Consider the following 22398-nt stretch of genomic DNA (forward strand, 5'->3'; position numbering starts at 1 on the left):
ACAAACGCATTCTGTTGGCATCTTTTTCAGCTCCTCATGCAGTCTGGAAATATTTAAGATAACTCTGAGAGCTCAGTGAATAACCCTGATGATACACAGTAGTTTGGTTCTTGCTGGCAGCACATCTCAGACCCAGGGAAAGCCAGTGCTGGTCTCACCTGTGATGTAAACAAGTGACGCTATTTCTTGAAAATTCTCAGGCTGGGAAGTACCTTGCATATGACTCCTGGCAGGTGGCTGGATTCAGGCAATGGCCTAGGATTTCGGAATGGGGATTTGAGCTCCTGGGCACCTAATGACTCACAGGTCTCTTGGGAGAGAGGAGGAGGATGCCCAGTGATCGTGAAAGAGAGGTGGTCACAGGCAGCGGAGCCCAGATACTTCCCACTTGCTTGAACTGTCTGCCAGGCTGACTGAGAGGTGCAGGTGACAGCACATCGTAATTGTGTTACTTATGTACGTTGATTTGCAATATGTTAACTTTGCACCTTGATCTCGTTTCTTCTCTGCTTTCCCCCTTCTCTACCCCTGGTTTAACTTGGAGTCAAGTCAATGCTGCTGCTGCTAGGAGTTACAGGCAGTGGCTTAGCTAGGAATCAAAGATCAATATTCGCCACAGGAAGGTCAGGGGCTCCCAGGGACTTGAGGCTGTTTCTAAAACAGGCCTCAGTGAGCAATGAATTGAGCTGTCAATTTAGTTGAGCACTTGGCTTGATTTGTGTTCTCAGAATTGGCTTTTTGCAAGAGTTCATGCACCCTGTTACCTCTCCGACCTCTTTTTCTTAGCCACCCTGCTGCCTTGGGGATTTGGCAGTAACCTAATGGAAGATGCAAACCGGGTCGGCAGTCACACGGCAGGGGATTGCGATGAGGTCTTGATGTCTGTTGGACAGTATGGGGACGAGGGCAGAAAGGACATTCTAAACAAGACCAATATTAGAGAGAGAAGGACCCTTCCTCTTTCAGGTAATTCCTTTTCAGCTGTATTCCTATCCCTGACAGTGACTCAGATTCGGGGTTGGGAGGACCCTCACTGGGGAGAAATCCTCTTGTCCTGTGACCTTCACCATTATCTCTGAGATGCCAGCTTTGGGAGGTCCCATCCTGACTTCTCTTTGTAAGCTCTCGGCGTGGTGGGATGGGCGACTTTGTATTTTTGCACTTGGGTAAATAGGTCAAATAGACATCAAAATCATGTCATGCCCACCTTTCAACTGGGGCCAGGTAACGTGCTGAACAAAAGGGACTTCAGGTTTTTACCTCATGGCTCTGTTTAATAGATGGGGACAGGCAGGAACACAATGACCTAGATGGTAGCCAATCTTAGAGAAAAGAAAAGGAACTGAAATATTAACCAGTGGGGCCTTGGTGCCAGCCTGCTTAACCAACTGCAAGTTCAAAGTAGCCTGTCCAATTGCTATTAATAGTTCCTCTTTTAAGCCTCCCAAATACAGTCATTCAACAGTGAATCTCTACGAAGAGGAGGACATGAGATAAATGCTGGGAGACCCTAGCCAGCTCTGCCCTTAGGGGACCGATAGCCTGATGGCAAATAAAGACAAGAAAACCAGCCACTACAATGCAGGAGGGTAGTGTGTTGTGAGAGTGGAGACTCCTGCCATATCTCCTACTTCCGTGCTTTTATAACCTGAGATGGATGCATCTGAATTGACAGCTTAGGGGATACAACTAGCATATCACTTATAGATTGGTCTCAGTCAAGAAAGAGAAAGGCGCCTTGCTGGGCTTCTCATGCTTTCGGTGATAAAGCTTGCAGTGAGGAATCCTGTTAAAGATAGTGCCATGACCGGGTGCAGTGGCTGATGCCTATAATCCTAACACTTTGGGAGGCCGAGGGGGGCAGATTGCCTGAGCCCAGGAGTTTGAGACCAGCCTGGGCAACACGGTGAAACCCCATCTCTACTAAAATACAGAAGAAATTAGCCGGGTGTGGCGGCGTGTGCCTGTAGTCGCAGCTACTCGGGAGGCTGAGGCAGGAGAATCGCCTAGAACCCCAGAGTTGGAGGTTGCAGTGAGCCGAGATCGCGCCACTGCACTCTGGCCTAGGTGACAGAGCAGGACTCCGTCTCAAAAAAAAAAAAAAAAAAAAAGGTGCCGTGGGGCTACAGGAAGAGAAATGTCATTTCTCTAGAGCAGAGTCAGGAGGTCGTCAATAAAGATTATCTGTTAAGACTTGAATGCTGAGGCTTAAAATAAAGGGAGAGGAGAGTGTTGTAGGCAGAAGGGAAGGCAAGAGCAAAGACCCAGACCTGATTCCTCAGGCCTCCCTCGGAGCACTGTCCCAGGTGCTGGGAACACAGCTGTGATCCAGACAACCAAAAACCCTCGCTCTCCAGGGGGTGTTGCATTCTAGCAGTTGAGTATGGCAGGGCTGGGAGCGTGAGGCTGGATGGAGGGACTGGGCCTCTGGTACCGTGTGTCGTGTACATGTTTACAGGATTGGACATGATCCTGCAAGCTGTGGGGATCCTGAATGACTGAAGTCGTCCCACTGCATTTGAGATGGGATGTTCCAGCTTACCAGGATGGCCCACACAGGCGGCTGGAAGGGCAGGGGTCACGTTGCAGGGATCTCCAGGATGGCTTGACTCAGAATTGTGGCAATGGAGAGAGATGTCAGGTTCAGGAGGTGCATAGATGCCTGTGTGTATGTCGCATTCTCCTATACCTTGTGTGTGTGCTTCCTTGAATGTGAATGTACATATATATACGAAATGGTGAAAAGGAAAGGAGAAATTTGCCAAGGACCATAACCAAGCTCAGCTGCCAGGAATCCTTTCTGGAAAAGAACAAGAGGCTGGATGTGGTGACGTGTGGTGGCTACTTGGGAGGCCACCCAGGAGGCTGAGACGGGAGGATCGCTTGAGCCCAGGAATTTGAGGCTGCAGTGCACTATCCTTGCTCCTGTAAATAGTCACTGCACTCCAGCCTGGACAACATAGCAAGACCCCATCTCAAAAAAAAAAAAAAGGGAAAGAAACAAAAAGAACAAGAGTAGAAATGGATGAATGAATGAATGAGTAGATGAAAGGCACCAAGTTCACTATTGGCTGCCACATTTGCTTGTAGCTTACAAAGGGCCTGTGTATCCGTGATCTCAATGATCTCACTTGACAACCTTCTGAGGAATAAGTCAGCCGTGTTCCCATTTAACAGAAGGCAATGTGGAGGTCGGGCTGAGCTGGTTCTCTAAGTTTTCTTCAGCTACTTTCCAGTTCCCATTTCCTAACCCTGTCCCTCTACACAAAAAGGCCACAGCAAAAGATTTTAAAAACCTATTTTCATGTCCATGCCTTTAAATTATGAATGGAGCAAAGACAGTTTTTATTCCAGTCACATAGCAATGTAGAGAGTTGCCACAGAACGCCTCATCATCTATTTTAAATTCCTTGTAAATGAAGGCTGGACACGCTTAACTTTGCGACGTTATGTCTCTCTGGGGCTTTTGTGGCAGCCTTTCTAGTGCTAGCGTTCCCTGATTCTAATACACGTAATTTATGCAATGGCAAGTTGCTTTGGTTTCTGTCTGGCTGTGTCTTAATTTGCGTTGATTTTCTTGTTAACAGGCTGCTGTAATGTCTGGCTCTGTATTTCCAGCTTTGCTTTACAATGTATTTTCAGACTTTAATTAGGACCCCTGATGGTGAACTGGCCTGAGCCTGCCCAGATAGACTTGGGAGAAAGGAAAGCTTTCCAAATAACAAGGTCATTTTATTGCTTATTAATTAGTCCCACTAAATGGAGACAGTGGCCAGGAAGGGGGAAAAAGGTGACGTGCAGGCCAGTTCATAAAGCTGCATTTTTTGGGGTGGGTACAGCCTCTCCAAAGAATTGCAAATAAAGGAAACGAGATTGTTTCTGAGAGTTAAGCTATGAACTTTAACACACAGTGGGGAAGGCATTGAGCCCTGAAAGTATCCGCTTAAGTGATTACATGAAAAATGAACTGACATGTTTTTCCCAATCAAACCACCTGAGTTTCTCCAAGTTTTGTTTGTTTGTTCACTAGATATTGCTGGGGCAGCGCTGCCCCACCAAGGTGCTGTGCTTGGGGCTGGAGTCGCAACTCTAAGCCCCATCTCATGGAACCTACACCCAGCAAAGGAACTCAAAACTGCATCCTGCTGTAGAAATGTACGATAGCTGGCCGGGTGCGGTGGCTCATGCCTGTAATCCCAGCACTTTGGAAGGCTGAGGCAGGCGGATCACAAGGTCAAGAGATCGAGACCATCCTGGCCAACCCTGTCTCTACTAAAAATACAAAAATTAGCTGGGCATGGTGGTGCGCACCTGTAGTCCCAGCTACTTGGGATTCTGAGGCAGGAGAATCGCTTGAACCTGGGAGGCAGAGGTTGCAGTGAGCCAAGATTGCGCCACTGCACTCCAGCTTGGCGATAGAGTGAGACTCCGTCTCAAAAAAAAAAAAAAAAAAAAAAAAAAGAAATTAAGATAGCTGTTCCCAAGATGAGGACATTAACAAGTCCAAGAGGAGATTACATTGAGGGCCATCATTAAAATTGGGCAAGCAGGGATAACATTCAGGCAGTGTATTTTTGGCACTGGCCAGCCATATTAGTCAGCTGGGGTTGCTGTAACAAATACAATAGACTGTATGGCATAAACAATAAATGTTTATTTCTCACAGTTCTGGAGGCTGGAAGTCCAACATCAGGGTACTAGCATGGTCAGGTTTTGGTGAGGGCTCTCTTCCTAGCTTGCAGATGGCCCCCTTCTTGCTATATTCTCACAAGGAGAATACAGTTCAAGACCAGCCTGGCCAACATAGCAAGACCCCATCTCTACAATATTAATAATAATAAATTAATAAGAGAGGGCTCTCTCTCTCTCTCTGATGTTATCATCCTAATTATTGGAACACATGAAGGGTTTGAAAGGAGAACTGATTTCTTTTTTTTCTTCTTTTTTTTTTTGGAGTGAACAGATTTCGAATGAGCATCTACTTGGTGCCATATCCTATCAATGTGATTTATAAATTCTCTCATTAGATCCTTGCAGGGATTTTATAAGATTATCATTATTATCCTCACTTACATATGAGTAAAATGAAGTTCAGATAATTTGAGTCACTGCTAGACTCTAATTTATAAATTCTAGGTCTTAGAAGTCAATGAAAACTAGGAAAAGGACTCACATTAACTTGACATTACCCCGAAGCCATAAACATACTTAATGAGAGAGAGAGAAAGAACCCTCTTATTAATTAATGAATCATTATTATTGTAAAGAAAGCTCTTGCTATGTTGCCCAGGCTGATTTTGAACTCCTGGGCTCAAGCATTCCTTCCACTTCAGCTTCCCAAAATGCTGGGATTATAGGTGTGAGCCACCACGTCCAGCCAAGCCCTCTTTTCACAAATGCACTTACCTCCTCATGGAAGCTGATGGAACCCTCATTACCTTATCTAAATCTAATTATTGCCTAAAGGGCCTGTGTCCACATACAGACACACTGGGGATTCGGGTTTCCACATATGAATTTTGGAGGGACACAAACATTCAGTCCATGGAACCAGGCAAGAGGAAATGGTGGCTCAACAGCCTTTGAGTATCCCAGACCCACTGTCAAAGGTCAGTCCACAGGCTGGGCGCCGTAGCTCACGCCTGTAATCCCAGCACTTTGGGAGGCCGAAGCGGGTGGATCACCTGAGGTCAGGAGTTCGAGACCAGCCTGGCCAACATGATGAAACCTGTCTCTACTAAAAATACAAAAATTAGCCAGGTGTGGTGGCGGGTGCCTGTAATCCCAGGTATCTGGGAGGCTGAGGCAGGAGAATTGCTTGAAACTGGGAGGCGGAGGTTGCAGTGAGCTGAGATCGTGCCACTGCACTCCAGCCTGGGTAACAGAGCAAAACTCCGACAAAAAAAAAAAAGTCAATCTATAGTGGAGAAAAGGCCCTTAAGCTTCACAAAGTAAAGGAATTTTTGGATGCTCTATTTGAATTGTCTTAGCATTAATGAAGTCCACACTCACTAAGGCAAACTTCAGATTCTGATTTCCTGTGTAGCTTGTGCACAGGAAGAAAACAGTTGACCACACTGACACTCTGGTTCCTGTACCCATCCTTGGAAGTCAGATGGGTCACGGGCATTCTGCCTCTTTCTTGGGCTCACGTGGTTCGTGTGGATGTGAGTCAGGCTGTCGGGGCTGGCACCACCAAGCGTGAGTCTCAGGACTTTCCTAACCAAAGGCTGGCTCCTGTAACACGATGACCTAGTTAATACGATACCTCCTGCGGACCGGCCCAGCTCCAGACAGCCTTCCCTCGCATGGCTGTAGTGGAAAGAGCATAGGAATTTGGGTTGGAAAGGCCTGGGTTCAAATGCTGGCTTTGCCATTTCCTAACTGTAGGGGTCTGTAGTCTTCAATATGGCACCCTGATGAGGCAGGCCTTGGCATAAGATGCATTGAGCTCATACCAGCTGTGTAGTCTTGGAAAGCTATTTAAACTCTCTCTGCCTCAGCTGCCCTCTCTGTAGAATGGGAATTTGGATGTCTATTTTACAGAGTGTTTTAAATGTTAGAAATATGTGAAACATGATTAGAGTAGTAGCCACTTGGTACGTCGTAGATATTTTTGTTACAATAAGATGAATAATGCTAATGTCTATGTATACCTTAGGGCTCAGCTTACACATAACTTCTTTTGAGAAATGCTTTCCCAACACACAAGTATACACACTTGGTGCACTTTGAGAACATCCTGTGCTTCATGTGTTCCAAATCCTCTTACATAATGAAATTATCCACCTCCCTCACTGACCGGTGAGCAGCTTGAAGGCAGGGATTTGTCTTGTTCATTGGCATATCCTGGATCACCTACGGCAGGGGTTCCCAACACCCAGGCCACTGGTAGCATCCATGACTTGTTAGGAACTGGGCTGTACAGCAGGAGGTGAGCGGCAGGTGAGTGAATCTTCATCTGTATTTACAGCCGCTCCTCATCACTTGCGTAACCACCTGACCTCCTGTCAGATCAACAGCGGCATTAGATTCTCACAGGAGTGCGAGTCCTATTGAGAACAGGACATGCGAGGGATCTAGGTTGCATGTTCCTTATGAGAATCTAATGCCTGATGATCTGTCAGTGTCTCCCGTCACCCCCACATGGGACTATCTAGTTTCAGGAAAACAAGCTCAGGGCTCCCACTTGTTCTACATTATGGTGAGTTGTGTGATTGTTTCATTATATATTGCCATATAATAATAATAGAAATAAAGTGCACAATAAATGTAATGCATTTGAATCATCTCAAAACCATCCCTCCTAACCCCTGTCTGTGGAAAAATTGTCTTCCATGAAACTGGTCCCTGGTGCCAGGAAGGTGGGGGATAGCTGACCTACAGTATAATAACCAGGATTCTCCGGTTGTAAGTGACAGAAACCCAACTCGATCAACCTAAACACAAAAGAGGCACAGGTGGGGCTCTTGAACTAAGCCCCTGAGAGCCTCCGTTTTTTTCTCTGTGCTTCTGAGCCAGTTGGCCCATTCTTTCAAGTTCCTCCATGTGGTAGTCAAGGAAGCCCTTACCCTTCTGGGGTTGCATGCTTATAGCTTGATATTCCAGAGGGGGAAAAAAGAGCTCTTTCTCATTCTCTGGTTCAGAACATTCCAAGTTTAAATTCACAATAGCCCTGCTTGGCTCATGGGTCACGGGCCGGTTCACCGAGGACAGGAGGTTGTGTTAGTGTGATTAGCGTGCAGTGGAGTCCTGTACTGCGTTAGTATCCAGGTGGGGCATGACACGGGAAACTATCATTAGGTCTCACCAGATAGAGTGCAGGACCCGAGCTGCTGGTGGTGGAGAAACAGCGTTTGTGAGGTCTGGAATTATACCCCAGGGCAGTGACGAGACTAGGCAGACACACCTCTGCTCTTGTGGAACTCTAACCTGGATAAGGGAGCCAGCAGCAGCAAAAAGACAAATCACCGAACGAGATAAAGTCAGATATGATAAGGGTTAGGGACAAACTGGAACACTGCTGCTGTGGGTGTAGCCGGGTCAGGGAGATCTCCCCAGGAGGCGAAATGAGAGCGGAAGCCCAGCTGACCAGGAGGAGCCAGCCCTGTGGATACCAGAGCAGGGTGATCAGGACAGAGGGAACACAAAAAGGGCCCGAGGCCAGAACCAGCTGGAAGTAACTCAGCGGGGCATGGTGGCTCACGCCTGTAATCCCAACACTTTGGGAGGCCGAGGCAGGTGGATCATGAAGTCAGGAGTTCGAGACCAGCCTGGCCAAGATGGTGAAACCCCGTCTCTACTAAAAATACAAAAATTAGCCGGGCGTGGTGGCGCACGCCTGTAGTCCCAGCTACTTGGGAGGCTGAGGCAGGAGAATCGCTTGAACCTGGGAGGCGGAGGTTGTGGTCAGCCAAGATCATGCCATTGCACTCCAGTTTGGGCGACAAGAATGAACTCCATCTAAAAAAAAGAAAAGAAAAGAAAAAGCAACTGACCTTGTCTGGCTGGAGGGGAGAGAGCTTGGGGAGGAGGGGGTTGATGCCATACGGGGTCCAGATCACTGGGGTGGCGAGTTCCCACCTTTCCTGTATCGTGTCACACCTGGAAACTAATGATACTTCTTGTGGTGGGTTGTTGTGCATCAGGGAACAGGTGTCAGCAGCCCCATGAGTCATGTGGAAGGAGTGGCCAGAGAAAGGGTGGATGCTCCACAGCAAAACACAACTGATGGCAGCAATAGTCAGTGGTCAGACAACAGGCGGATGTCTACATGAGACATGAAAAGGCTGCGAGACAGTTTCACGTGCTTCCGAAGTCAAAGTCAAGGCTTATCCTCCTGGAGGGTAAGGAAAGACTTTGTGACAACAGTAGGTTCTGAAGGACAGGTAGGAGTTTGGAAGGGCAAGAAGAGGGTAATGCATTGTTTAGCAGAGATACAACAGAGTGAACATGTTGCGTTGGAGAGTTGAGTGGGGTGTGGGGGAGGGAGGGATTCCAGATGTTCCAGGAAAAAGAATTCTGTTGAGCTGGACCCTGGAGACACGCAGGGAGATGTACTCGTTTCTGAGGGCTACTGTAACACAGTACCACAAACTGAGTAGCTTACAACCACCAAAATGTATTATCTTACAGTGCTGGAGGCTAGAAGTTCAAGATCAAGGTGTTGGCAGAGCCACGCTCCCTCTAAAGCGCTAGGAGAGGTTCCTTCCTTTCCTCTTCCAGCTTTTGGTAGCCCCAGGTATTCCTTGGCTTGTGCTGGCATCATTTTCGTCTCTGCCTCTTTTTCTTTTTCTTTTTCTTTTCTTTTTCTTTTTTGAGATGGAGTCTCGCTCTGTCGCCGGGGCTGGAGTGCAGTGGCTCGATCTCCCCTCACTGCAAGCTCCGCCTCCCGGGTTCACGCCATTCTCCTGCCTCAGACTCCTGAATAGCTGGGACTACAGGCGCCCGCCACCATGCCTGGCTAATTTTTTTTGTATTTTTAGTAGAGACGGGGTTTCACTGTTAACCAGGATGGTCTCGATCTCCTGACCTCGTGATCCGCCCGCCTCGGCCTCCCAAAGTGCTGGGATTACAGGCGTGAGCCACCGCGCCCAGCTCTGCCTCTTTTTCACATGGCCATCTTCCCTCTGTGTGTCTCTGTGTCTTCACAGCATTCTCTTCTCTGTGTCTCTCTGCTCTTCTAAAATAAGGACAACAGTTACATTGGATCAAGACCCACTCTACTTCAGTATGATCTTAACTTAAAATTACCTCTGCAATCACCCTATTTCTAAATAAGTTCATGTTCTAAGGTATAGGGGTCAGGACTTCAACGTATCTTTTCGGGGGACGCAGCTCAATCCGCGGCTAGCAGCCATGGCTCAGAGGCTGATAGGTAGGTTGAGCCAGAGCATGATGGGTTCTGGTGGCTGAGACTGGGGGCTGCAAAATGGCATGACCAGTCAGCGTGCTAGCATGGGTTAGAGGGAGTGCGTCGGGTGAGGGTGATCCTGGGTGGCGTCCTGGGTGGCATCACCGGGAATGAGGAGGATCCGAAGGATGCAGGAAGTGGCAGGGAGACTTGAAGATAATGCCTCAACCTCTGCTGCCTCAGTGCCACTGCTTGACCAGGAGGGAGTGGTCATAGCTTTTGGAGGGAGAACGCTGAGTTGGGTTCAGTGCATGTTGAGTCTGAGTTGACATGTGACATACGTGTGGCAGTGAACATGATGCCAGGATAGCACCAGCAGCATCTAAGTGCCGCTCACCCACAGAGTTCCATCCACTCACATCTCGCTCACTTACTGCCCCTCCACACACGGAGATGTTCTCTTTCTCCCCATTTAGCTGGTGATGGCGGTCATCACGTTGCCTGCGGTGAATTTTAGAAACCTACTCTGTGCTGGATGCTTTGCTAATTAATTTATGTACATCGTCTTATTGAATTCTTCAAATAAGTTGATGAGGTAGGTCTGATTATACCCATTTTGCAGAAGAAGATAACTGAGGCTTAGACTGAGTTACCTGTCTAGTCTCACACTAGACAGAGTTGGGGCCGTATTTGGACCCAGGCTTGTTTTCCCGTGCCTTTAATTTTCTTGTCACTCTGCCTCCCATAGCACTTTCTTTGTATTTCTCAGATAGGGCTCATCTTATTTTCTCTTATTGTCCACACAAGACAGTTCTGCTAGAGTGTAAGCTCTTTGATGGAAAGGGCTGTAGCTCCCCAGCTAGCTCTGTTGTGGTTGGTTGAACTAGACCAGGAGCTTGTAGGTGAAAGGTTTGCGATGGCAGGTGATATGCATGTATCTGTTCGGAGGCAGAGAGATGAGCAAAGGGAGGGACGTCCAGTGGTATCTTCAGGTCTCCATGCCTAGCTGCTGGAGGGATGAAGTCATGGGGCCTGCAGAGAACCCAGCTGAGGAAGCCAGTGTTGATGCAGGCTATGGCTTTCCCAGCAGACTGGAAGAAACAGGTCTCACCAGATAGAGTGCAGGACCGGAGCTGCTGGTGGTGGAGAAACAGTGTTTGTGAGGTCTGGAATTATACCCCAGGGCAGTGACGAGACTAGGCAGACACACCTCTGCTCTTGTGGAACTCTGATCTGGATAAGGGAGCCAGCAGCAGCAAAAAGACAAATCCCTGAACAAGATAAAGTCAGATATGATAAGGGTTAGGGACAAACTCGAACAGTGCTGCTGCTGCTGCGGGTGTGGCCGGGTCAGGGAGATCTCCCCAGGAGACGAAATGAGAGCGGAAGCCCAGCTGACCAGGAGGGGCCAGCCCTGTGGAGACCAGAGCAGAGTGATCAGGACAGAGGGAACACAAAAAGGGCCTGAGGCCAGAACCAGCTGGGGGTGTTCTAGAAAAAGCAACTCACCTCGTCTGGCTGGAGGGGAGAGAGCTTGGGGAGGAGGGGTTTGATGCCACACGGGGTCCAGATCACCAGGGTGACGAGTTCCCACCTTTCCCCTGTCATGTCACACCTGGAAACTAGTGATATTTGTGTCCCTTTCCAAGGACCTCCACTGAGGCTGGCAGTGGAGGGCTGTCTTGCATTGTGCTGTAAGGGGACTGCTTTCTGTGGAGCTGGGCAGGGAACAGACAGAGCCACATTGGACAGCTCTGGTGCCTCAAGTTGCCCCAGGCCCCACCTGGCTGCCCCAGGGGCTGAAAAGAGCACAATCTCAGAAAACCTATGGCTCATTTGGGCCTAACTGTGCTCCAGCTCTCCTGCTGGGAGGCTGTGATGGAGGGCCTGTAGACTGTGCTGACTTCGAATTTGCTTTGACTGCAATAAGAACCCATTAAAGGGTTTCCAGCCAAGGACTAATCGCAGGGGTGTCTAATCCTTTGGCTTCCCTGGGCCGTGTTGGAAGACGAAGAATTGTCTTGGGCCACATATAAAATACTCTAACATTAACGATAACTAATAAGCTAAGAAAAAAAAAATCACACACAAGAACTCAATGTTTTAAGAAAGTTTATGAATTTGTGTTGGGCCTCATTCAAAGCTGTCCTGGGCTGCATGTACGCATGCTAGGTGATCATCATTTTTAAAGGCGCTGGACGAGGTGGCTCACTCCTGTAATCCCAGCATTTTGGGAAGCCGAGACAGGTGGATCACCTGAGGTCGGGGGTTCGAGACCTGCCTGGCTAACATGGTGAAATCCTGTCTCTGTTAAAAATACAAAAATTAACTGGGTGTGGTGGCGTGCCCCTGTAATCCCAGCTACTCGGGAGGCTGAGGCAGGAGAATTGCTTGAACCCGGGAGGTGGAGGTTGCAGTGAGCTGAGATCGTGTCACTGCACTCCAGGCTCGGTGGCAGAGTGAGACTCGTCTCATAAAGAAAAAAAATGTTTAAAGATGACTTTGGGTGCCCCATGGAAAATGGTGGGGGGGAATTGGAGACAGGAATTGGAAGTGGGGAGTAAGTAGGGCTGCCGCTTATAGCTGGGGAGACTGTACATAGCTCACCTCTGGACTGTGGTGTGAATGGTGGCCCCTAGGGTTGTTCAACAACCCTGGGGTCTGGGTACAAGGTGATGGGAGCTTGGACCAGGACATGAACAGATAGATGGAGAGAAATTGATAGATTCTGGATATATTTGGAAATTGAGTTGATAGGACATGCTAATAATTTAGCCGTGGAGAGGGAGGAGGGAATGAGTGAAACCTCAGATGACTGTGACTTGAGTGACAGGGTACGAGGGGTGCTATTTACTGAGAGGGTAGGTTGGTATAGGAATAACTGGCATGTAGGGAAAAAATCTAAAGAAGGCCCAGATAAACTTGTGGAAACTGGCAAAGGAAGCCACCACGTGCCACATGGGAGCACTGTCTGGGGTCCTGAGACCCACGGGTAGTTCTCTCCTGGCCTGGGAAGCCCATTGGGCTGAGAGGTTTAAGACAAGGCTGATGGCATTGTGCAGGGCTAGCTTTAGGGGCAGTGTGGCCTGGGCAGTTGCACACTCTTAGACCCTGTGCTTGGTTGCAGGCTTTGCTGTCACCATCTTAAAATGCTTAGTGATTCTTGAACCAGGGACGTTGAATTTTCTTTCTCTTCTTTTTCTTTTCTTTTTTCTTTTTTTTTAAAAAATCTTATTTATTTATTTATTTATTTATTTATTTATTTATTTTTGAGACAGAGTGTTACTCTGTCACCCAGGCTGGAGTGCAGTGGCATGATCGCAGCTCACTGCAACCTCGCCTCGTGGATTCAAGCAACTCTTGTGTCTCAGCCTCCCGAGCAGCTGGGACTACAGGCGCCTGCCACCACGCCCAGCTAATTTTTTGTATTTTAGCAAAGGCAGGGTTTTACTGTGTTGCCCAGGCTGGTCTCGAACTCCTGAGCTCAGACAATCCGCCCACCTCAGCCTCCCAAAGTGTTAGGCTTACAGGCGTGAGCCACTGTGCCTGGCCGGAGCCTGTATTTTCATATTTTACTGGGTTCCATGAATTATGAAGCTGGTTCTGCTGTGGTAGATAAAGAGATGACACCAGTAAGCTTGGGCCAGCTTGTACAGAGCTAAAGTGAAGCCAGGGGCAGCAGATGCTTATGACTTAATGTATGTGAAGAGCTTGGAAAAGTGCCTGGATTAAAGTAAGTGTTTCATAAATGTCAGCTATAAGAGTAATAAGAGGGCTGGGCACAGTGGGTCACGCCTGTAATCCCAGCACTTTGGGAGGCCGAGGCGGGTGGATCACGAGGTCAGAAGATCGAGACCATCCTGGCTAACACGGTGAAACACCGTCTCTACTAAAAATACAACAACAACAACAAAATTAGCCGGGCGTGGTGGCGGACACCTGTAGTCCCAGCTACTTGGGAGGCTGAGGCAAGAGAATGGCATGAACCCGGGAGGCAGAGCTTGCAGTGAGCCGAGATCATGCCACTGCACTCCACCCTGGGTGACAGAGTGAGGCTCTGTCTCGAAAAAAAAAAAAAAAAAAAGAGAGAGAGAAATGTCAAATGATATATAATTACATGGAGAAGAGGGACCCCGTTTCTGTGTGGGTATTGGGGTGTGGCAGATAGGTTGCAGGAGGAGAGATCAGCGAGGATGTCATCGAGGTGCTAACATTTGAACATTTGATCTAGGCCTTGAAGACAGCTGGGATTTGCCAATGCACAGAAGGTAGGATAGTGGAGAGAGATGTTCCCAGTGGTGAGAACAGCGTGTGCAAAGGCACAGACGCATGGGAGTAATGTGGTGTGTTGGGAGCATTGGATGTGCAGGCATCAGGGGCAGCAGATAAGCCCAGAGAAGCAGTAAGAGCAAGATCATGTTTTTCTTTTCTCTTTTTGAGATGGAGTCTCACTCTGTCACCCAGGCTGGAGTGCTGTGGCGCTATCTCAGTTCACTGCAACCTCTGCCTCCCCGTTTCAAGCAATTCTTCTGCCTCAGCCTTCCAAGTAGCTGAGACTGCGGACGCCCACCACCACACATGGCTAATTTTTGTATTTTTAGTAGAGACAGGGTTTCACTATGTTGGCCAGGATGGTCTTGATCTCCTGACCTCAGGTGATCTGCCTGCCTCGGCCTCCCAAAGTGCTGGGATTATAGGTGTCAGCCACCGCACCTGGCCTTCTTTCTTTTCTTTCTTTTTTTTATATGGAGTCTCACTCTGTCACCCAGGCTGCAGTGCACTGGCATGATCTCAGCTCACTGCAACCTCTGCCTCAGTCTCCTGAGTAGCTGAGACTACAGACACCCGCCACCACACCTGGCTCATTTTTGTACTTTTAGTAGGGACGGGGTTTTACTGTGTTGGCCAGGCTGGTCTTGAACTCCTGACTTAAAGTGATCCACGCACTTTGGCCTCCCAAATTGCTGGGATTACAGGTGTGAAACACCACGCCTGGCCAAGATCGTGTTTTTCGATAAGGAATTGGTGTGATCAAATTTGCATTATGGAAAAACGTTTGGTTTGGGTGCAGTGGCTCATGCCTGTAATCCTAGCACTTTGGGAGGCCAACGCGGGCAGATCACTTGAGGCCAGGAATTTGAGACCGGCCTGGCCAACATGGTGAAACCCCATTTCTATTACAAATATAAAATTAGCTGGGCACGGTGGCACGCATCTGTAATCTTAGGTACTCAGGAGACTGAGGTAAGAGAATCACGTGAACCCAGGAGGCAGAGATTGCAGTGAGCTGAGATTGCAGCATCACTGCACTCCAGCCTGGGCAATGGAACAAGACTCTGTCTCAACAACAACAACAACAACAAAAAAAAAAAAAAAAAAAAAAAAAAGAAAAGAAAAGAAAAAGAAAAACATTTGTACTATTGTGAAGGGTGACGTGAGGTGACAGGAAGATCAGGCTCCTGTAATAACCTTGACTCTAGCTCCTAAGGACCTCCATGGAGGCTGTGATCGTGGGTGGCAGAGAGGAAGGAAAGATCTGGGAGAACTGATAGAACTTGGTGACCACCTGACATGGAGAACGAGCAGGAGTGAAGCATCTAGGCAGCCCTGATGGGTTCTCTATTGGGATGTGGGGTGGATGGTGGTGGCACTGCTCCCCGGATGGCAGATGGGAGCAATTTTTGTAGGGGAAGACACTGAGGGCAGCCCTGGATTATTGCATTTAAGGTGCCAAGAAGAGATTTCCAGGAGGGGACGGGAGTGAAGGTAGTCTCCGCACGAAGTCCGAACTGGAAATACGGATTTGGAGATCATCAGCTTTTAGGCATTAGTTTAGAGAGTGGGGCTGTCTGAGACTTCCCAGAGTGTGTGAGTGGACTAGAAGTAAAAAGAGGGCTGGGGAGGGAGCCTGGGCACATCCAACATCTTAGAGATGGACAAAGGAAGACAGCCCCACAATGGAGGGAGAATAGCAACTATCAGGGAGGCCAAAGGCAGATGAAGACGGGTCTCCTGGAAGGTGAAGGAGGAAGGTTTCCAGAAACAGGGTGCCATCCGGATGATCATGACCCTGAACAGGCACCTGGAGATTAGGAAGCTAAGCAGAAACTCCTCTATTTTATTAATTAATTAATTTATTTATTTATTGTTTTGAGATGGAGTTTTGCTCTTGTTGCCCAGGCTGGAGTGCAATGGCACGATCTCAGCTCACTGCAACCTTTGCCCCCTGGATTCCAGCGATTCTCCTGCCTCAGCCTCCCGAGTAGCTGGGATTACAGGCATGCGCCACCACGCCCAGCTCATTTTGTCTTTTAGTAGAGATGGGGTTTCTCCATGTTGGTCAGGCTGGTCTCAAACTCCCGACATCAGGTGATCCGCCCGTCTCGGCCTCCCAGAGTGCTGGGATTACAGGTGTGAGCCACCACGCCCAGCCAGCAGAAACTCTTCTTTCCAAAAGCATACATTCCTAGAATCCCAGCAAGGTTTGCTCCAGGAAACTTCTGTCTTCAGGCGGGTTTCCGAGGAAAACCCCCAGGCATTCAGGTGCCTGGTTTTTGTAGGTGGTTTTTAAGGTATAAAAACCTTGAAAAACTGGCTTCCCTGAATAGATCATTCCAGTGTTGTCATCTGATTTCAAGAGGCCTTCCTCAGGCCCAGTTAGTACTTTCCTCAGTTCACATTGAGCTGTGTTTGAAGATGTGTGTGTGTGTGCATGCATGTGTGTTGGATACATGTGTGTTTTTAGTGTATGTGTGTGTCTCACACCTGTCTTTGGATGGCGAAGCCTGAAGGTCTCTTCTCATGCCCAGGCCAAATTCATTTTTCTCTCCTCCCTTACATTAGGCCAGGGGGACTGGGCACGTTTTCCCCTCCACTTTAAACTTCACTTTATCTCTTGGGGGTTTCCTCCTTCCAAGACTGGCTGTGGAGTGGGCGAGTCTCCCCTGCCCCTTCCCTTCAACTTTCAAGACAAGCTTCTGGAGTTCTTAGTAGAGGCAGCGTGGTTTAATGGCACCTGCATAGGATTTGGAATCAGGCAGGCCTGAGTCCCAGGGTGTGCCCTTGGATACCTGACTGCATAGTGCCACGGCCAGGAACATGGACTGGATTTGCCTGGATACAGACTGTGGCTCTACCCCTTCCAGCAGTGTGAGGCAAGGTCTTTAATCTCCCCCTGCCTCAGTTTCTTCATCTATATATGGGAATCCTTATATGAGCCCATCCTAGGGGCATTTAATGCCATTAAATGATTTAGCACATGTAAAGCACTCTGTTCATAGTTCAAGCTAAAAACTAGCTGTAACTATTCATTGTAAAATGGAAATGACCTCCTTGTACGTTCATTTGAAAATGAAACTGGAAGGTCATTGGGCATAGGTACCGTGTCTTTGCTTCCTTAACATGGATTACAGGGTCTGCCCCTAGTAGCTGTTGCTGCTCAGTAAATATTTTTGGGTTGAGTGAAATGATAAATGAATCCCTTTGTTATAAATCAGTAGCTTTCTCTCCTGAAGACCTCCTGACAGCCACTTAATGGGCCAAGGCCCCTTCCTAAGAGGTTCTCTTTGAGCATTTTCCTCTGTCTGCAGGATTTTTTTTTAAATTGAAGTGATATATACATAACATAAAATTAGCCACTTTGTAGCTGGGCATGGTGGCGCGTGCCTCTATTACCAGCTACAGTTCTCAGTCGGGAGGCTGAGGTGGAAGAATCCCTTGAACCCAGGAGGTGGAGTTTGCAGTGAGCTGAGATTGCACCACTACACCCCAGCCTGGGCGACAGAGCGAGACTGTGTCTCAACAAGAGAAAAATAAATAAAAATTAAAAAAATATATTTATAAAAGAGGAATAATATTCTTCCATATGCCTATAATACTGTTATTATACTCAGAAAATGAACAAAAATTCCCTGATATCTTACATTGGGTCTGTATTAAAATTCCCTTAATTATCCCCAAACGTGTTGTTAGTTTATTTGAACTGCAGGCCAATCAAGGATCACATATTACATTTGGTTTTGTCTCTTTAATGTCCTTTAATGTAGGTTACTACACACCCCAATCCCATTTTATCCCATGATACTGACTTTTTGAAGCGACTAGACCAGTTTTCTTGTAGAATATCAAGATACTGGTTTGTTAAATTACTTCCTTGTGGTATCATTTAATTTGTTTTTCTATGAGCTGTATTTCCTGTAACCTGGAAATTAGATCTAGAGATTTGATTAGATTCAGGGTAAATGCTTTTGGCAAGAATCCTTGATTTTATAAACTTCATCTTGCATCCCATCAGGAGACGTACGAGGTCAGGGTACCCGTTGTGCGTGACACTAAACTTAATCATTTTATAAGGTGGGGATTGCCAGCTCTGTCCAATTTATGATGCTCCGAGGTGGACACGCTGAACAACCACTCCCAACACATCCACTGATCATCAGTTATTAGCTGGGGGATGCGTTGGTTTGGCTGCCCCAACAGAAAAAAAATAGATGAGGGTTGGGTGAGGTGGGGAGGGGGTTGCAAAAATGGTGATTTGCTGAGCCTGCCATCCCTTCCCTGCGCCCGACTGCCTGGCATGCTTCTGAAAAGGAGTGCTTTCCCTCATCACCTAGTGATGACTATGATCCTCCTAAAGTGTCAAGATGAATGTTTAATTACGAATTTTTAGGGTGTGGAATTGGCATAACATGCTTTTCTAATGGTGGTAAATGAATTTTTCTGAGTGTCAGTATGGACTAATGGATTTTTATTTATTCATGCCTTCAGTCAAATACACTTATTGTTCTTTTTTGTGTGTATGTGACCAAGTCTTGCTCTGTCTGTCTCCGAGGCTGAAGTGCAGTGGCGCAATCTCAGCTCACTGCAACCTCTGCCTTCTGGGTTCAAGCGATTCTTGTGCTTTAGCCTCCTGAGTAGCTGGAATCACAGGCATGCGCCACCACGTCCTGCTATTTTTTGTATTTTTAGTAGAGACGGAGTTTCGCCGTGTTGGCCAGGCTGGTCTCGAACTCCTGGCCTCAAGTGATCCACCTGCCTCAGCCTCCCAAAGTGTTGGGATTACAGGTGTGAGCCCCACGCCGGGCCTAATTGCTTTTTGATGCCCACATTGTCCCAAGTTTGGCCAGCAGGAGCCCCTCAAAGTTGGCTCTTGGGTCTTTGCCTCCTGGCACAAGCAGATGTCCCAGATTCCCCTGTTACTTCTCCTTGCTCAAATCTGGAATTAACTATTTCTCCAAGGAGATCCGATTCCTTTTATTGCAGGATGGTGTTTAAAACAAAGATAGGGGTGTAGCGCCCTCATTGCTACAGGAATGTCAATGATTCTAGGCTCTTTCAGCAGATAGTAGCTAGAAGATCAATCGATCTATCTGTCTGTCTGTCTATCTATCTATCTATCTATCTATCTATCTATCTATCTATCTATCTGTGTGTGTGTGTGTGTATATATATATATATATATATATTTTTTTTTTTTTTTTTTTTTTTTTTTTTTCTGAGACAGAGTCTTGCTCTGTTACCCAGACTGGAGTGCAGTGGCGTGATCTCAGTTCACTGCAAGCTCTGCCTCCCAGGTTCACGCCATTCTCCTGCCTTAGCCTCCCGAGTAGCTGGGACTACAGGTGCTCACCACCATGCCTGGCTAATTTTTTTGTATTTTCAGTAGAGATGGGGTTTCACCGTGTTAGCCAGGATGGTCTCGATCTCATGACCTCGTGATCCGCCCACCTCGGCCTCCCAAAGTGCTGGGATTACAGGCGTGAGTCACCACGCCCGGCCAAGGAGATCTATATTTTTAAAAATCATGAGTTCATAATGACTTCTACATTAATTTTAACATTATAGGTTTTTTATTATCTTCTTTTATTTTATATCTTTACCTTTTACCCTGGAAATCTTGGTTCCTGGTTAGAAACATTAATATAATTACTTGTTTGCTTTACTCTACCATATCACATAAAATAGTTTCAAATCCTGAACCCAACATTGCCACCGATGGAACAACTACTGAGTGAAGTTTATGCTTTTTTTGTGGTTCTCTTTGTCCTTAGATTATATCCCATTAATGTTGTAGAGCCTGAACACTGGGTGCTAATATTACTTGAAATGATTCTTTCCTCTGTGTGGTCATATTACTGTTTATTATATGATCAGATTTACTTGTTTCAGTGGGTTTTTAAAAAAATTATAGGGTCTGCTTGTTTTTCCCTTGTGGTTTAATTCTACATTTTGGCCATATAAAACATTTGCAAGGTGCAGAAGTCAAACTGTATAACAACATAGTCCAGAAAATCTTGCTTTCCCCCTCCACATACTGTTTCTCCCTCCCCTTGTGGGAAACCATTCTTTTATTAGCTTCTGGTGTATCCTTTCAGTGTTTCCTTTTGCAAAAATAAGAATATCCTGCTATTCCTCCACCAGGAATGCCTGTCCTTGTGATTTTTGAAGTGTTCGTACAGTCCCATCTTTTAGATTGATTCCAACCTCTGTGCCACTTCCTCTACGGAGATTTCTCTAATCCTTGGACCGTCATCAAGTTCTTTCTCCGTATCTCAATCCTAGAGCATTCCTAATCTCCATTTCCTGTGGCTCTATCCGTCTATTTGGGGTCTTAATTACATACCATTGTGCATTGTTGTGACTTAAATTTGCTCACGTCTTGTCATTCAATGTCTTGTTTCTGCGTGTTCCTTGAGGGTAGGATAATGACTAGAATTCTTTCGTATTTCTCAACAATGTCTAAAAAAGGACTGGGCATAGAGTAATAGGTCATAGATTCAGTCAACTCTTTTTAAAATTTTTTTGATACAGAGTCTTGCTCTGTCGCCCAGACTGGAGTGCAGTGACATGACCTCGGCTCACTGCAACCTCCAACCCCTGGGTTCAAGCGATTCTCCTGCTTCAGCCTCCCAAGTAGCTGGAATTACAGGCATGTACCACCATGCCTGGCTGATTTTTGTATTTTTTGTAAAGACAGGGTTTCACCATGTTGGTCAGGCTGGTCTCGAACTCCTGACCTCAGGTGATCCACCCGCCTCAGCCTCCCAAAGTGCTGGGATTAAAGGAGTGAGCCACTGCACCCGACCTCAGTCAATTTTTGTTATTGATAATAGTTATGTTCTATCAAGCCACCGTGAGTACTGAATTAGGGAATACTGACTCTTTTGCTCCTAGGGAAAATATGGGGTTAGCGTCCTGTGAGCATCTAGTCAGAAAATTTTCGTTCACTAATTAAATTAATACATAACTGTGTTTTATGAATGTTGCTGTGTAAAGATACCTTACTATATATATGTATGTGTATATATGTGTGTGTGTGTATATATATGTATATATGTGTGTGTGTGTATATATATATGTGTATATATACACACACACACACATATATATATATATATTTTTTGAGACAGAGTCTTGCTCTGTTGCCCAGGCTGGAATGCAGTGGCACGATCTCCGCTCACTAACCTCTGCCTCCCGGGTTGAAGCGATTCTCCTGCCTCGGCCTCCCGAGTATCTGGGGTTACAGGCACACACCACCATGCCCGGCTAACTTTTTTTTTTATGAGACTCAGTCTCACTCTGTCGCCCAGGTTGGAGTGCAGTGGTGCGGTCTCAGCTCACTGCAAGCTCTGCCTCCCGGATTCACGCCATTCTTCTGTCTCAGCCTCCCAAGTAGCTAGGACTACAGGCGCCTGCCACCTCGCCCGGCTAATTTCTTTTTGTATTTTTACTAGAGATGGAGTTTCACCGTGTTAGCCAGGATGGCCTCGATTTCCTGACCTCGTGATCTGCCCACCTCAGCCTCCCAAAGTGCTGGCTAATTTTTTAAAAAATATTTTTGGTAGAGACAGGGTTTCACCATGTTGACCAGGCTGGTCTTGAACTCCTGACCTCAAGTGATCCATCCGCCTTGGCCTCCCAAAGTGCTGGGATTACAGGTGTGAGCCACCACACCCGGTCCTAACACATCCATTTTCTCTATAAGGAACATCAAAGCCTTTGAGCGCTTAGGAACACTACGCAGCACGTAGACACATCTGGGGGCAATTTTCCACAGTGAAACCACCAACACGAAACACAAAAATGCAAAAGCCATGGCTCTAAATAGACTGTGAGGACATTTGTTTACAGTGTGATATGAGAGCTGAAACCAGAGGGAGAGGGTCACCTTGTTCAGCCTCCACTGAGAACGTGTGCGCCAAAGCTACTTAAACGTTTTGCAGGTCTGCCTATATCCGCGAATGACCCTAAATCACCTCAAGTATTGATTTTGGGATTAAAAAAATACGTTAGTAAGTAGGCACATTTGAAATGTGGAATCTTCGAATAAATAAGATTGACTGAATTTGTTGGATTAAATCCATTTGAATGAGTTGTGGAAACTTGGACTACTTGTGTTACCTCTCTGGGTTTCATTTTCCTGAAACCCAGAAATCCTATTTCCTTTTTTGTTTTGTTTTGTTTTTTGAGATGGAGTCTCGCTCCTGTCACCCAGGCTGGAGTGCAGAGGCACGATCTTGGCTCATAGCAACCTCTTTTTTTTTTTT

At 46.9% G+C, this 22398-nt stretch overlaps 1 protein-coding gene across 24 annotated transcripts in view; it reads left to right on the forward strand.

Annotated features, from left to right (window-relative positions):
- Window positions 1-22398, forward strand: part of ARSG (arylsulfatase G) — a 151499-nt gene that overhangs the window by 58820 nt on the left and 70281 nt on the right. The window lies entirely within an intron of this gene.

Source organism: Papio anubis, chromosome 17 (assembly GCF_008728515.1).
Source record: "Papio anubis isolate 15944 chromosome 17, Panubis1.0, whole genome shotgun sequence".
NCBI classification, from domain to species: domain Eukaryota; kingdom Metazoa; phylum Chordata; class Mammalia; order Primates; family Cercopithecidae; genus Papio; species Papio anubis.